The sequence below is a fragment of the Mixophyes fleayi genome, chromosome 3 (assembly GCF_038048845.1).
Source record: "Mixophyes fleayi isolate aMixFle1 chromosome 3, aMixFle1.hap1, whole genome shotgun sequence".
Lineage (NCBI taxonomy): Eukaryota > Metazoa > Chordata > Amphibia > Anura > Limnodynastidae > Mixophyes > Mixophyes fleayi.
Window position 1 is genome coordinate 114,641,919 of NC_134404.1, and position 16,809 is coordinate 114,658,727.

Sequence of the window (16,809 nt, forward strand, 5' to 3'; positions counted from 1 at the left end):
ATGAACTGTAATGGAATATCGGTAGATGAAGCAAATCTACTCACAATATGCTGCAGGTTGGGATTGCACCTTGTGTAAGACAAGTCCAATCAACTCCAGAGACAGGCATATCATTTGGTAGCGGCTTTATTAGGCCTAAGTGCAAGAGCACAAAACACACAGGGACTATATACAATTTAGACACTATTTACACCAGCAGTGGGCAATACACAGTGGGGCATTATAACGCACTCCTACCTCTTAGTAGGCTTTATAAAGGGTATAGGCCCATCCACTGGGAGGAAGGGCAGAGTTACTCTGTGCTTCTGGAGAAGTTATCCCTTCCTATGTAAGCCACTTTTGCAGTCCTTGGAATTGAAATCAATCTGCACCTACTTTTGCGGGATTGCATGTCCAACTGGAAATACTTATAGTGAAAAGTATAAAAACGTTACTTTAAAGTCCAGCCTGCTAGCATGTTAGGACCACCTCCTTCATGAATAATTCCACTTTTGTCCTAAAATACTGCTTGGTGTATCCACTTTTATATCTTTAATTAATTATATCTTTAATTAGTCATGAGAGAGTGCACATTTGTCACTTTTGTGTGTTTAAATGTTGGTCTAGTTGCACTTAGAGGGCCCGAGTCATTAAGGAGAGCAAAGCATAAAAAAGGAGTACCTTTGAATCTGGGCAAAACCATGTTGCATTGGAGGGGGAGGTAAATTTAAAATGTATGCACAGATTTATAGTTGGGGTAGGGCATGTGCTAGTTCAACTTTAAATTTCAGTGTAAAAATAAAGCTATCAAGTATATATGTGCTACATGAAAAAACAGCCAGTATTTTTCTTATGTGCATAATAATAAATTAATTTTCACCCCTTCCATTGTAACATGGTTTGTCCAGGAGAACATTTACTCCTTTTTCTTGCCTTACTTTCCTTAATGACTCAGGCCCAGAGAGTTATTTTCATACATTGCGCTTGTAAGGCCTTTTAGGCCAAAAAATACTTTGCAGCCCCTGATAAATAGAGTATAAATCCCAAAATGCTCTCTGCTTACCCCTTGAATCTCATTTACATAATTACATCCCACAAAATGATATCTAGCTTTTACATATGGGGCTATAACGAAGTGCCCACACCTAGCAAACATTGTCCGTATTTCACCTCCGCAGTTGCTGGTCTTTTCACATGTAACACCGTTGGGCATTGCATTTATACTGCTGCATTTTTGCACTTCTGTAAATGACCTAAAATGACTTGTAGTGAAAGAAACAATTGATGACACATAACGTCAGCTAATAACATATTCCTCTTATTGCTGTTATGTACACTAACTAAATATTTGTGTTTTAAAGGAAATGTTGATGTTATTATCGGCATTCATTCTGTGGGACACCCCTGAGAAGACAGTCCTGCATTACTTACAACTCTTTCAGCTGGTTTTGTCATTGATAAACTCTGACATTGCATTGTCTTGTCAGTGGACATTACGCCTGCAGTACAGCAAATATTTTTTTCTCCTTCTGACCAAAGCATCTTTCAGACATTCCCTTCTTCTATTGATTTGTTTTCTCCTTCCCCTTTCTCCTTCTATTGTTTTCTTATCATAGCTGCAGGTTATTACGTAGGAAGTATTGATGGGAGTGGATGGTCTGGGTCGATGGAGAGCTAATGCATCCCTAATCCTACCATTGTTACAGAGTTATGCTTTACTGTGGTCCCTGATGGGGAAAAGGTGCAGAGCTGTTGATCTGAGTTTCATTTGTCACAAACCAATCCATCAATCAACCCCCAGCATGTCTGAATTGTGAATGACATGTGGGTCTCGGCTGAAAGAATTCGATAACGCTGTTTTGTCAGATTGCTCACTTTCCTTTTTCGATAAGAAAGTATATTGGCACGAAATAGATAAGCATAGATTTGAAGAGAGACGGAGACATATATGACAGTAGAGGTTATAGATTTTCTGTATTAATTCTACTTATGGTTAAATAACATTGATTATGCCTTGCTATATAGTCCACCTATACTGACTGTAATTGTGGAGTTTTTAAACCAATAATAATTGCTTAAGAAGATTTTTTATGGAGCCTGGGAATTTATCCAGTATATTGATTTAAGTGTTAGTATCCCTAAGGAACTATCAACTTCACCCATGAACATTCTACTGTGTCTCTTTACATCTCTACAAGTCACCTCCTACAGTTCTGTTCATCACTTTAATGGAATTATCAATATACCACACTGAATTACAGTTGTTACATGGAATTTTTCTGGTATGCATTTTATACGGGAATGACAGATTATTTTATTGGAAATTCAATACAAACACATACCTTAAATAAAGATATCTGGAGTTGCAGATGATCTGCTATTTCTGTGGCAGAAAATATGTTTCAATTATGTGTTATGTTTTTAAATAATTGGATACTTGTTTCATATAGGAAATAAATCATATGGGGCCTGATTCATTAAGGTTCTTAAATGAAGAGGTATCTTATTTCAGTCTCCTGGACAAAACCATGTTACACTGCAAGGGGTGCAAACTAGTTTTCTGTTTTGCACATAAGTTAAATACTGACTGTGTTTTCATGTAGCACACAAATATCAACTTTATATGTCAGTGTACAAATAAGCTATCAAGTATTTGTGTGCTACATGAAAAAACAGTCAGTATTTAACTTATGTGCAAAACAGAAAACTAGTTTGCACCCCTTGCAGTGTAACATGGTTTTGTCCAGGAAACTGAAATAAGATACCTCTTCATTTAAGATCCTTAATGAATCAGGCCCATAGTATGCATTAGGAATATGTACAAAATCATCACGAGAAAAAAATTAACTATGACTGTTCTGTAGTTCTTCTAATTTCTCATACTATGTTGTTATGAACTCCTGTTTAGAAATTGTGGTATTTTCTTGTAGCCTATACCCTCCAGAATACAGTAGAATACAAAAAGCAAATTCATTATTTTGCTACCCATTTATTGATGGATTGCTATCATCAGTTAAAGGGTTAACCGTTCTGAACAATCACTTGCCAGTTTGAAGTCAATCAATAACATACAACTGTTTATTATATTGAAGATTACATAGAACAACCTACCAGAAATGTAAGACAAAAATAAATTGCCAGTTAAGAACGCAACAACATTTTTCTTTCAGAAGAGCAGCCCAAAAAATAAGTATATTCTCAATTTTTGTTATGGCAAAACATATCTACATATTTTTTTTAAATAACTCCAATTACTTCTACCTGGAAATATTTCTATGTCTCATTTTGATACAGACTTCAGAAGTTATAATTACGGTGAGAAATTTGGTATCTCTGTACCATTATTCCAGTCATTGAATTGCACACTTTAATATGTTATGAAAAAAAATACAGCTTTCTGGATATATACAATTTTCTTTTCATCCCTTCTTTCAAGTTAGCATCATGCTGAAAGATATGTTTAAACATTAAATAGCTCCATAGGTATGTTGACTGTGATTTCCAAAAACAAATTCTTCTCTGCCATAGGAAGTTTGAAAGTCATTGTGTTGTACCCATTACAGTAAACAATTTGTAGTATTAGAAAACGTATTGAGATGCCCTGTAACAGTTATGAGACTGTTAACAATAAAAACATTCCGGAAGCCAAGATGTGGGACTTTATAGTTAGCCCCAAGTATTTTTAAATAAGATCTTTCTTCTGCTGCTCAGTCACTTGCAAAGTGGAAAAAATCAATGTTGGAGTGCTGTAGATTTGTTGGATAAATTACATGTGCTTGGCTGCTCTATTGTATCTGTCCCATATTTCCAACTAGATACTTTTAGATGGAACGATCCTATAGCACACATACTCAATATTGATTTTTATAGATTAAACAGAGCTTGAATTGAACTCCATGGGGCCAGTAGCATGAAGAACTTAAGATTTCCATTTCTTCACAGTGGGAACCCATTCCTGGTAGATGCTTATTAAGAAAGATTAGTGTCTTCAGAAGGAATGCTCTTACCGTATGACTGGGCCGGCAAATGTAAAGTACAATGTATGAATTCTTTTGTGTTACCTATTTTTTAAGGTTTATTATAGTTGGGTGTTTAAATCAATAGCTTCGGTCTCTTTTTTCCTAGCACTGTGGTGACTATGTACAGTAATGAGCCCCTGCAGACTATAGGGTCAGTATATAGTTACAATCTTGTAATCATCAATCCACCTTGTACCTTACTATGCAGTATTATTTAAACAAGCCTAAGTAGTTTTGTTTGTGGATATAATTATTTTATGTGTATTTTATATTATTTATGTCTTTTATGTTGACAAAGTAGACTTCTTTGTAATCAACTAATGACTTTCCAGGAATTTCATGTAATGTTAAGTGGATATCCTGCTTCACTGAGGTATGTAGCAGTTGCCTTGGTATATCATTTTTTTTTGTCCTTAAACTTGCTGCTGGAGTTAGCACCGTACAGTAAAGATTTCCTGTTCCCTTTGTAGAACTTCTCAAAATTCACTTGAAAATGTTGCAATGTTCAGCTACACAACTATTAACAACATAGGTGGCCCAAAAGTCACCAGACTATCAGGTAATCGGGTCAACTAGTGTGTATTATTTATGTATTTTATGTTGACAATTTATGTTGTATTTTATGTTGTATTTTATGTGATATACCAAGGCAACTGCTACATACCTCAGTGAAGCAGGACATCCACTTAACATTACATGAAATTCCTGGAAAGTCATCAATCATAGTTGATTACAAAGAAGTCTACATATAAATCTATATGTATAAAATACATATATAATACACACATGTTGACCCGATTACCTGATAGTCTGGTGACTTTTGGGCCACCTATGTTGTTAATAGTTGTGTAGCTGAACATTGCAACATTTTCAAGATGCCTGGACTTCACTGCAAAATTTAAATCAGTGCTCTCGTCATCTCCCATCACCATCAATATGGCAATACTACCTTTTATATATACACATTTATAAGAACATCTGTCACATACAAATTGAACACATACATTTTAAGACAGTACAAGTTTTGGCACCCAAGGTGAGCAAATTACACCACTCATCTATTTACGTGCAGCACGGTGGCTCAGTGGCTAGTACTTCTGCCTCACACTCCAAGAACATACTAGTAGGTTAATTGACTGGTGACAAAATTAAGCTGTGTATGTGTTAGATAATTTAGATTGAAAGTTCCAAGGACTGATGTGAGTGACAAAATATTCTATCTACAGTGCTGTGGAATTCGTGGTGCTATATAACTAAATGGTGATGATGATTTATGTCTCATAAGCCATATATACTGTCTTGTTTTCATTATTACCATTCACACATTACCATACCCATAGATCCACACATTGAGCACAGTGGTGGTGCCCTAACATTATTCCAACACTGACTCCAGCACACTGACTCCAAGCAACAGAACACCACCTAGGGATGCTGGAACATTTCAAACTGGTTAGAAATTCAATTGATGGTCATCAGCTTGAGGGTCTTGAACATATTTGCAGTACAGTCTTTCATATACACCGATTTATTTTTGCATCTTGAAACTAGCAGCGTTCGTTGATCACAGTGCATGCTCCAGGTTTGCATTTCCTGCTTGCGGCTCATGTTAAAAATGTTAAAATAAAGAATTAATTAAGTATTTTATAATTTTTTTAATTTGAAAAAAGAACGCTACTGTATTCAAAGTTCATTGATCATTGTTCATGTTCAAGGTTTGCCATTTTCATTAGAAAAGTATTAAAATGGGTTCAACTCTGGTCAAACCAGCTTGAACATTTTCAAAACTGGGGCAGCACAGTGGCTAGTATTTAAGTGGTTAGCACTCCTGCCTCACAGCGCTGGGGTCATGAGTTCAATTCTTGACCATGGCCTTATCTGTGTGGAGTTTGTATGTTCTCCCTGTGTTTGCATGGGTTTCCTCCGGGTGCTCCGGTTTCCTCCCACACTCCAAAAACATACTAGTAGGTAAAATGGCTGCTATCAAAATTGACCTTAGTCTCTCTGTGTGTGTATATTAGGGAATTTAGACTGTAAGCCCCAATGGGGCAGGGACTGATGTGAATGAGTTCTCGGTACAGCGCTGCGGAATCAGTGGCGGTATATAAATAAATGGTGATGATGATGATGAAAACTGTATTGCTTGTATTTAGCTCAACTTTTTTAAACTGTCAACTAATCAGTTTGAGAAAAAGCTTTAATACCTTTGAGCATGTCTCTCATCTTACAAAATATTAATTACAAGGATTAGCAAGTAGTTTAGACACTATTTTCCAGTGATTAGTATATAACTCAAAGATAATTTTGTAGTGACTAGTATACATTATAGACCCTATGCAATCAGGCGTAACACAGACTTCTCTACTGTTGTCTAGTATGCAATACAGACCCCATTCTCTGATGGTTAGTATGCAATACAGACCCCATTCTCTGATGGTTAGTATGCAATACAGACCCTATTCTCTAGTGAATAGTATGCAGCACAGATCCCATTCTCTGGTCGCAAAATATGATCCAGAAATGTTTCTCTGGTGGCTAGTAAACAACACAGACACTATTCTCTGGTGGCAGATATGCAATGAAGAGCATATTTACTGGTAGACCATAAAGAGCCAATTTCATAATACCTAGTAGATTATATACAGACCCCCAAACTGGTTGCTAATGTACAATACAGACCAGTATTGGTGTAAACCCAATTCAGTTGCTACGGGAAGAGCCAATGGAACAAGTCTTATCAATGAGAAAGCTACAAACTCTCTAATTGCACCAGAAAACATCAGGGAACAGTTGATACTTTATAGATGGCTTTTGTCCATGGCACAAACTTCCTGATGCTTTTAATATGCTGTCTGCTTGAAGTTTTGGCAGCAGTTCTTGTAGAGATGAGCTACAAAGAGGGGCAGCATATTTTATTATATTATATATAGAACTATACTGAACATGCTGGATAACTGGTTTAAAAAAACAGGCTGCCCTGTACAACATCAATGTGTACCTAAGTCACTTAATACTGATCTGTGATACAGCACATATAAGTGGTGATGATATTTTCATTGATGTCATAGGGAACCGTGACTATAACATGATCAGTATAACTACATTGGTGCTTAAAAACTTATAGAAGAAAAATGCTGCTTATGACAAGAGGGAGTCTGTGATAGGGGGATATGCTCAAGCATTGATTTTGTCAGTGCTGAGCCAGAAGTATTTTGAAAGAGCGGAGTATTCATTTTGCTTTAGATGAGAAGCATTTAACAAAGTACCTTTAAAATGTGTGCAAATTAAATATATAGCATGCTATAATTTTGACTATATTCTTTGTAAAAATGCAAGCAAAGTGTTACTTTTTTCTATTAAATATATATGTGTGCACATACAATATAGATTTCTGGGTTGTGTTATGCTATGATCAATTCAGTATTTATTCAATTAATAACTTTAGATTTGCGTGTGACTGTGGCACCATTCTCATAAACTTCTGTCAATACAATGGTGAAGTTCAGGAAGATTTGTTTGGATTTTTCTGATGACTGCAGTGTACAACTGCCGTTGCCACACCGCAGTTAAATGGACAAGAAAGTATGGATACTTTCTCCTTCATTAACAGAAATTATTTTCGCCTATTGCCCAGTAACTGAAACCATATCGCTCTCCATGCATTGAGATGAAAGCGTAACCTCCTTCCCCTGCCCTATGATCTCATCAGAGGGAAAATAATTCCTCTTTGTCCTTCTTTAATTTGCTGTGATATCTTTTCAGATACTATTGATCCCGACCCACCACATCTCTTTCTCTCTGCTCTGTGTCTACACGTTCATCATCATGAATTTGTCAGTGAATATGCCTATCATGTCCTGTCCTCTTCCTGCCTCTGTCGCTATGTCAATATTTAATGTCACACTCTCCTAATCCTGTTATCTGCTCTGTCCTTCAATTACTGGCTAAAGTTGGTAAATATACTAGGTCAATACATCCTTCTGAGTTACTCATATGGAATCATAAATGTCACAGATTATATCATTATAAATTAGAGGATAGAAATCTAAGCAAAATAAGGGATATCACATTTAATTTATGAAAAACACAAAACAAAAATGGGAACTGTCACAATTACCAGAGTATTATATTGTTTTGTATATTGCCCAGAAATGGGAATCACATACTACCATGGATAACGCTCCAGCACGATATAATAGACCTATATGCTGTATTTAGCCAAAAAGCAACCTAAATATTTAATGAAATATCTATTAAGTCTGTTAATTACCTTTACTAGTTGGACATTACACAGCTACTACTCTTATACTGCCAATTCTTAGATACCCAATTTGGTCTCCTTAGATCAGGAATGACCATGAGCTAGCAGTGTGTGATCTTAGGCAAATACCCTAATTGTGTCCTATATTATCAGGTAAACAATTTTGGTCTAGTGTGTGGCCAAATGTGTCCCAAATCATTTTACATGACAGTTGAGTGATTGGTTCTGCACAATTATACCATGAAGAGCCCTTAAATGACCTTACAACAGACATGCTGTTCTTACAATCTTCAGGCATGTCTCATTTTCTTTTTTGTAATCCTATTGATGAATGTCTGGAGAGAAATTTTTGTATAGAAATTACACCTAGGTGCTTCTTTTCCAGAGTAGACAACCTGAGCCCAGGCAGTCTGTCCTCATAGCTAAGAGCTTCCATGACACTTACCTAATTCTGTCCTTGCATTTCTCCAATAGATCCAACCAAATTGCCTGACATTATTTTTCCATGTGTTACCCGCCCACAAACATGTGTTCCAGATCTCCCAGGTTGTATGAATTAAGTCTATTAAGATTTGATGGCTTTCTGTATGTCAGGAGCAAAGAGCAGTGTCAGACTGGGGCATGAAGTGTCCACTGGGCAAGGGGGGAATGCAATGGTAAGTACCCTTGAAGGGTCATGGCCAGCCACCCGAGAGGGTATTGCCAGTCAACAGAAAGGCAAGACCAGCACTAGAAGTAGTGCTGTCAGCTCACAGAATAAGGTTTATCTTTTATTTTGGTACGTCTTAATTTTACAGATGCCTCTGTAGCTTCTCAGCGCTGTGTCACTTCTTCCACTTGAACTGTTTTGTTTTTTTTCCAAATCTCCTACTGCCGGCCTCAAATCAGTGAATATATCATGTCAGCCAGGCAGCAGAAGATTTTGACAACAGCAGCTCAATTGGAAGTAGCAGGATGGCGCTGGCATACTGCAGTGACGCTAGAACCAAAAGAAGAAAATAAACTTTCTTTAAATAAGTTTAAATGAAAAAAAAAGATGTAAGTTATATATTATCTATATTTTAAATATTTTGCACCTAGAAGGCTATTTTATAGTCATAAAAAAATTATCATTAAAGACAATAATATGTTTATAATAATAGTAATATACTGCACACGCACTTATCTAGATCAAAGTTAATGTAATCTCTTCTTTCATTTTCTCTATCTCTCTCTGTCTTCTCTCTTCAGATGTCCCCAGTGCAGCTACGAAAGTGGTGCAGAGAGACCAGCCTAGAGTCTGTTAGGAGAGTATGGTGACAGGTTAGATAGAGCAGCACACACACACTCACACATTTCTCATGCACACTCACTCAGACACACACACACACACACACACATTAACACACAAACTCCAGTACACTTATCTTACCCCGCTGTGTTGCCTCCATCTTCCTCCATGAATCTGGTGTAGGTAGAGGGAGTGTCCATGCTCCGATTGGCTGAGTGACTGTGTGATATCACTCAGCCAATCAGAGCACAGTAGAGTCTGCAGAGGAAACTCATCTGTCTTAGAGCTGTATTGGGGGGTAGTTCCATGCAGGCTCTTAGTGCATGTATTGGGGGGCAGGGCCCTCAGAAAGCAAGGACCACCAGGGATTTCCATGGCACCCTGGTGGGCCAGTCCAACCCTGGTAGAGAGACTGGACCTCTAATTGTGGATTGTCTGTGCCTTGTAGTATGCCATTTATCACTGTTTCTGTGTGTAGTCCAGCTGTTGGATTTTTTGGGTCACTTTTTGTATATAGTGTTTAAGTTTCCATGGGGTATCGCCTATGTTAACTCTTTTAAGTCTTTTTAAAGACTGAGGCAGTGATTGCTTTTTAGAGGTAATTGAATATATTCGGTTGTAGTGTGAATCTGAACTTGATTGCCTCCAAAGTAATCCCACTGGATGATCATCACCTCAGCATGTTCATCTGTGGAATTTAAAAATAATAAGGATTTATGGCTGAATTTATGAGAGCTTACTTGCTTCATTATGTGTAGTAACATATTTTAGTGAAGCAAAGAAGTCATGTGACATTGCGGTTCGCAATGAAAACCAGCGTTGGGTAAGAAAAACTGAGTAAACAGTATATTTATGGGGACAATTGTGAAGAGTAAAGGGGATGGATAAATAATACATTGCGGAAAAACATTTATTTGCCTTGTATCATGGTTGTTTTGTTTGCGTACATTGAGATACTACGTACTTTCCTCAGGACCACTACTTGTTTTCTATTTAAAACCTTAATTCACAGTAAATCATTAACATCAACAGTATGTAATACATTAATATTGTGTGTGTTCATTTTCAATAACATTCTTAAAATCAAGCCTGTATATGGCAACCTTGTACATTGTGTATCTTCATAAAGTTTTAGGATTCCATGTAGGAACCTAGTGTTAATTGACTCATATCTTGAGATGAATATGAAGGCCTAGGACAAATTTGTCTCTCATCCTATTTTACAAAAAACCTTGGCTGAACACATAAAAATGCCCTGTATGCTGTGGTGACCCATTGTTCAACAAACTGATACCGATTTTAATTGTTCCAAAATATTTTCTTGTAAGTATCAGAATCAAAATACGATATCACAATTTATTATGAAGGACAACATGCTCATCTAGCATTTAATGGCTATTAAAAAAACATATATATGCATTTCCTAAGCTTTATCATTCATCTGGCTTCTTCCGAACAGATGCCTTAACCTTTTTATGTGGAATGTAAAATGTGAACATAATTATATTTCAGTACTACATTTGCATGAGAGAGTCAACATGTTGTTTTCATATCTGTATTCTGTTTCAAATTGTCAAGCGGTGCAATTTTAATTAGATCTATACACACACGTTATACTGGTCAGACTTTTTAGGATCTAGTATGAGCTTACCCCTTTTTCTCCCTCACCAGACAAGTTCCTATTCACAAAGTGAGTGGAGATGGAGTGAGTATGAGTGGAAGGAAAAAGTGGTTATGTGAAAGGAATTTTATGTCATACCCCATTATTCCACTCATGCTTTCCATCGTGAAACAGCATTTAGTATTGACCGCACCCCGCCTCATTAATTATCATCCCTTATTGCAACAATAAGGGATTATTTGCTGAGGCTACTTATCAAAAGGTCATTCCGAGACAGCGCATCCAATAGAGGTTGTCCCGGTGATGACTTCGCTTTACTTTTGACCTGGGGTCTTTAGTGCGATTCTTTAGTCAGGATCTGAAGATCCTTCTCCTGTGATACTCCCCTCATAGGACAGAAACGTTAAGCATTTTGGATCTTGATAAATTGGCTCAGACCGCAGTTCCCAGTGAAAATTATGGGGACTGCGGTATTCTGCAATACTTAGCCTAATGCAGGAGATATATCTGATATCTCCTGCGTTAGGCTTTTGTTACATTACTAGGATACTAAAATATAAACCATGGGGAAAAAAACATTTCAACATGGTTTTAGGCTTGATAAATAGGCCCCAGAGTCTTTACTTTATCAGCATTCTGGCATTATATGGGTATCATTCTTCCTCTCTTCTATACTACTGTAATAGGCAAGCACCATATGAGCAGAGCTCTGCTCCCCATATTTCAAGCATACTTGAACAGGAACAAACTTATGGTAACCCAATCACATGGACTATACGCAGAACACATGAGAGTGAAGCATGTACTTCAACAGGGCTCATTGTCAGACGATGTGCACTAACATCTAGGAAAACAGAGACAATATCCAAACTAGAATAAGGTAGTTCTACCAGAACACAATAAGGTATTATAATCCCTCAATTTAAGTAGTAAAGCTGTCTGATCTATGTATACTATTGTTTGCTCTGAATGAATATGCAATTTACTGGTGATTTAATAGTTGGACTTGTTTAATTCAAAGGGTCTGTAAATTAATCATGGTATATATTTTATTTTCTAAAGCAAGTCTTCATTAGATTGTTATGTTTATCCTCACATCAATTTTAATAAGGATAATTTCTGAAAGTGTAAAAGCACACTGCAGATGTTGGTTTGTCATGTCGCACCCCTACTTTTGCACAAATGTCCCAGTTTTTACAGGGAAGAACATGAATTTACAGGCAAGTTGGCTGCATCTGCAGGTGAGCTAAACTTTGCACTGTCTGAAGTGATAAATTGAGTGATCAGTTACCTTCCTCGCCAAATGTAGATTAGCCAAACAACTGTGCCCAGTTTCCAGTTAAGTGAAAAATTTATATTTTGTTTTGCAGGACAGACTTATTTAAATAAGCTGGCATAGTGGAAAAGTTGCATTTAGGAAGTCATTACCATTTTGTGCATAGACTAAGAGCCTCTACCTCCCCAATAAAGACTTGAATTCTAAAGCTAGCCAGAGGGCTTAAACCCCAAACCTCATCCATATAATGGAAAGCAATTTGTACCTTCCAGTTGCACTTTTATGGGAAAGGTTTTGTCTAGGCACACTTTAAACAAAATAATAAAAACATGTAAATACCCAAAAGGGCATGCAATAAGACCAATCCCAAAGTCCTCTCACTTCTTTAATGATGAATTTAAGATATATATTAAGCTAAGCTGACCAATATTTCAAGAGATAATTTAATTTATTGAAGGGTTGGCCTTTTAGTGAAAGTAGGTTGTACTTTCTAGAGACATTTCTGGAGTATACGCAAACCTGCAAATGTAAACACAGATTTTAGGAGAGTGTTTCCAAAAGGTGTGAAATACACTTGATGGACCATTAGGCTCACTTGTGCAAGACGTAAAGCAAGGAGAGCTTGCCTTTTTTGTGGTTCATAAATGGCCCTTGACATGGGTAGATTACTTCATCCAATGTATGCAGGTTCACAATAACTAACATAACTAATACTGATTTGACCATGATGTTGTTTTGTTGTGAACATGTTTAATTACATAGCAAGGATTCTGACTGGCAACAAAAACTTACATCACCTACTACCTGAAAAATATTTTCACTATTTTGACTGTAAGTATGTCAACTTTAATTAATATTATATCTAGCTCATCAAAATTTAAAATCATGCAACATATGCTCATAACATTTATAATGCATGTCATCAATGTATCGGTGCCACATGTAAGACATATGATATGTTAATCTTTCAATCTCAGTAGGGTTTTACTAATTGTTAATAAAGTTTAGCAATGAAATTTAATATAAATATGCTCTCACATAACATAAGGTAGAAGATAAAAAAGCAGAAAATGAGGGCGGCGCTGCACGAGGATCACTGAATTAGTCCTTAATAACACTGGTGGTCCTTTGAGAGATAGACAGGGCACTAGACAGAAGATAAAAAAGGATTAGACATTTTTGGAATTGGCAAGGATAAAAGCATGTGAAAAACAAGCGAAGACAGGGGGTAGTAGAAACCTAGAAACCAGTGTGAACCAATATGTGCAGTAAGGGTAAGTCATAATAATCAACAAATAAAGAACATGAGCTTGCTAATCAAGGGTTTCCAAATACTATGAAAGATTCATTATTTGTCTTTAAGATATCTGATTATGTTTCATTGATTTTGATTCAGTCAGTTTTCTTTTGACAAGTGATGATTTGAAAAGGGACACATTAGACATTAGAAAGATAGAGGAAATTAGTTTGTATAGAGAATTTTTAACGTTTGGGATACCCTTGTTCAATGCAGCCTCCCATAGAGACAAGTTTAATATGCACTGAAGACATTTTTGCAATATACATGGCAACAAAGCCTTCTCCATTTTTAGGCACAGGAAACATGGATCATAGATCCCACTTGGCTACATCTTTTGAATCAGAGTGCAGAAGCAGAACATTAAATAGAGGACTCGACAAAACTGTACCATATGCATTTGTATCAGAACTTTGTAAAGTGCCTCCAAGACTTGTATTAATGAAACCTTTACCCATATTATATCTTTACTCCTCTTACTCCGGTATAGCTGCCAGGTCAAATTTTCATTGGTCCACAGAAATGCTTGCCACTGCTGGCTCAAAATACTAGAATCCCATACACTGAAGATATATTTCCTCCTCATTAATATAAACTCCCTCATGAGGGGACATTAAGAAATTGGCAAGATAATACATTGTGCAAAAGAAGTTTGCATGAGCCAACAACAGTTTCAGACATTAAAAGCATGGAGATGGGTTGCTCTGGGAAGTATTATATAAATCTAGTGACAAAATCTGCAGATTAATGGGTCTTATTTCAAATCCTCTGATTTGGTTCCATTTCACATTGAAGAACCTTATCATATGCTTACAACTTGAGAAATGCGATTTACTGCTATTATTTCCATTGCTGTTTATATAATTCCTTTCTTATTTAGAAATAAAATTGTCATCCCAGTTCTACTTCCAAATTAAGATATGGGTAGTTATGAGTGTGAGATAATAGCTGTCATTCACAGTTGGTCATGTGAGGTCACACATCTTGATTTTTTACATCTTCTCCTGAAGATATCCATATATCATCCAGTATTTTGTGTTGTTTCATTCAAGTTAGTTTTATGGATTACATTCTTTTGATAAATATTTTTAATAATGATTGAATATTGCCAGATAATGTTCAAAGTTGTGGACCCCAGAATACATTCTACTATCATTGATATTCAAATTAGCACTTTTTGCATGAATTTAGAGGACACTCTGCAAGCACGTTAGGTTCACATTTTAAAGTTTGCACTTTCTTTTTTCTTTCCACATAAATATGTAGAATTCAACCCCTTAGTGATTTAAGGTTCTAAAGATGCCTCAGAGTATATATGAAGTACATGTATGTTGGATGTGTATTCTCAGGAGGTCTACTCCAATATCTTATTTGTATTTGTGAAGGCCTTGGAAGAGCATGAGCAGAGGCAAGTGACAGTTTGTAGGTTTTGCCAATCATCAGTGGCACACATAGAATATGTGGCATCTTGTGACACTTTATCTTCATTCAGTATCTCATATTTTGAACCATCTACTGCTACGTTATGATTTAGCCATCTCATAGCCTACCTGAGGATGCCAGCAGGAATGACTTTTGTGGGGCCCTCTACCCAGAGCATGGTAGAGAACAAAATAATGGCAGTATGCATCTGTCCAAACAAAGAAGAAAAACCCTGCATAGAAAGCTCAATTTTCTGGCAGTAAAATGGACTTTGATGGATACATTTATTACTACCTCCATAGAACTAAATTTGGACGTTTTGATGGATACAAATCCCTTTATATCTTAATGGCTTTCCAGCTAGCTGTCATAGGTTTCATTTGGATGGTTGCATTAACTATTTTTAAGCTTGAAGTATCAGCCTGGTCAGAAGAATGTAAATGCAGTTGGAATGTCCGATTGGATTCTACATAATCATGTTGAATGGATGAATATCCTGATCCCCAAGGTGTGTCTCAGACAGCAATCTATCCACAGCATAGAAGAATCCTGGCAGAAGAGGTTAGTCTTCATAGTGAAGAATGCCACACTTGCATTGTAATCTCACTAGCATTCAGACATCATTCATAAAAGCACAGTATCAGTGAGTTTTAAAGAGATACATAAGTGTAGTTAGAGTAGCAAATGGGCTTTCACTATACTGATGCTACCCCATTAATGAATGTCTACCCTATAGAACAGCATTTCATATTCCTTAACATTGGAAAATGATAGTTGCCCTCCTACAAAAGCACCATGAAGTTGTGCTATGGGTTATTTATGACAAGCATGATTTGTTGGTTTATGAGCGAAACTTAGGAGATTCTATTGGGCCTTAATAGTAGGTATAGTATTACTGTTGCTCATAACTTTTCTGTTTTCAGTGGAAAATGCTTTCAGTCAGGTCTTGTATATTTGACACAGATGGAAATATCACGTGAAATTGAGTTAATGTGCAATGAATGTTTGTATAGTGAGGAAATAATTTGTTGCATAAACTGATTAATGTCAACCAGATAATGTACTGAGCAAGTTGTAGAAGAAGATTCAACAGGAACTTGTATAATATGTTCACTATTAACATTAGATGACCTTGCAAGCCTCTCTTGATGGCTATTAGTTGTATTATGGGCAATTTTCCCCACGTTGAAGCAAAAATCTAATGAAATTAGAGCCTTCTAACCACAGTCCTCTGCTATGTTTTAGGCAATTGGAAATTAATATAATTATAATGCTGAAGGAGCACAGATCCATTACTCGGTTCTATACAGTTCCTGCGATCAACTCTTTATGTCTGCCCAAAATAAAGTTATATCAGTACTTCAATCAAGCCCTGTCAGCTTTCATAGTGGGATATACAAGATAAATCATACTTACCAACTTTTTTAAGTTGGTGTCCAGGAGACTCTCTGTAGCAGGTGGGCGTGCGGGGGGCGGGGCGCCGAAATTGCGTCATGTTGGCCCCGCCCCTGCGACGTAATGATGCAAATTGCGTAATATGACAGAAGGGGGCGGGGCTAAACGCAGCGATTCACCGGGAATCGCGGCGTTTGGGATCTAATTCTGCCCACTTCACTAGGAAGTGGGGCACTTCCTAGTGAAGTGGGCAGAATTCGGGAGATTAC

At 36.8% G+C, this 16,809-nt stretch overlaps 1 long non-coding RNA gene across 7 annotated transcripts in view; it reads left to right on the top strand.

Moving 5' to 3' along the window:
- Window positions 1-16,809, top strand: part of LOC142143911 (uncharacterized) — a 182,475-nt gene that overhangs the window by 86,565 nt on the left and 79,101 nt on the right. Inside the window, exon 1 of one of the 7 annotated variants that reach the window (XR_012689598.1) lies at window positions 9,494-9,561. The exons of the other annotated variants lie outside the window; for them this stretch is intronic. This is a non-coding gene — a long non-coding RNA (uncharacterized LOC142143911). Of the gene's footprint in view, window positions 1-9,493; window positions 9,562-16,809 lie in introns of those variants that run through there. 7 annotated transcript variants of the gene reach the window in all.